General features: G+C 39.2%; 1 non-coding gene across 1 annotated transcript; it reads right to left on the bottom strand.

Annotated features, from left to right (window-relative positions):
• Positions 1–480: 480 nt before the first annotated feature.
• Trnae-uuc lies at positions 481–552 on the bottom strand. Its single transcript has one exon. It is a non-coding gene; the product is annotated as a tRNA-Glu (tRNA).
• Positions 553–911: the final 359 nt, after the last annotated feature.

Here is a 911-nt window from a genome sequence, read left to right as displayed (position 1 = left end):
CCTTAGAAACAAAATAAAGGGTCTGAGGAGATGGTTTAGCAGTTAAATATGTTTGTTCTTCTTCCAGAGGACCTGAGTTCCGTTCTCAAAGCCCATGTTTGCTCCTTACAACCACCTTTAACCCAGATTCAAATAATTAAACACCCTCATCTGATCTCATTATGGAGACAGACACATACATAAAAATAAAATAAATGTGCTTAAAAGTAATTTATGGGCCAGGCAGTGGTGGCACACGCCTTTAATCCCAGCACTTGGGAAGCAGAGAAAGGCAGATTTCTGAGTTTGAGGCCAGCCTGATCTACAGAGTGAGTTCCAGGACAGCCAGGGCTACACAGAGAAACCCTGTCTCAAAAAAACAATTATTATTATTATTATTATTATTATTATTATTATTATTATTTATGTTAACCAACCATTTTCTTTTTTAAGTAATAATAGTAATAATTTATGTTAACCAACTCTGTGTAGCCCTGGCTGTTCCCATATCGGGAGTCGAACCCGGGCCGCCTGGGTGAAAACCAGGAATCCTAACCACTAGACCATATGGGAGCTGCCAACCAACCATTTTCTTTAAATTATTCATCCTCCTTGTGTCTGCCTCATAAGAAAAATAACTTTTTGGTTAGTTTATTTGTTTGTTTGCTTGCTTATTGGTTTTTTCAATATAGAGCTTCTCTGTGTAGCCCTGGCTGTTCTGGAACTTGCTCTGGAGACTAGCCTGGCTTCAAACTCAGTCATCTGACTTCCTCTGCCTCCCAAGCACAGGGATTAAAGGCAAGTGCCACCACAACAGGCTCTTTAATTTTATTTATTTGTTTGTTTGTTTATTGATTGATTGATTGATTGATCAGACTTCTGGGGTTTAAACCTAGTGTCGCACATATGCCTAGGTAAGAGTTCTCTCACTG

The sequence above is a fragment of the Grammomys surdaster genome, unplaced genomic scaffold, assembly GCF_004785775.1.
Source record: "Grammomys surdaster isolate TR1022 unplaced genomic scaffold, NIH_TR_1.0 126066, whole genome shotgun sequence".
Taxonomy (NCBI): domain Eukaryota; kingdom Metazoa; phylum Chordata; class Mammalia; order Rodentia; family Muridae; genus Grammomys; species Grammomys surdaster.
The sequence above is the reverse complement of the archived record's forward strand: the minus strand, read 5'-3'. Positions and strand labels throughout refer to the sequence as shown.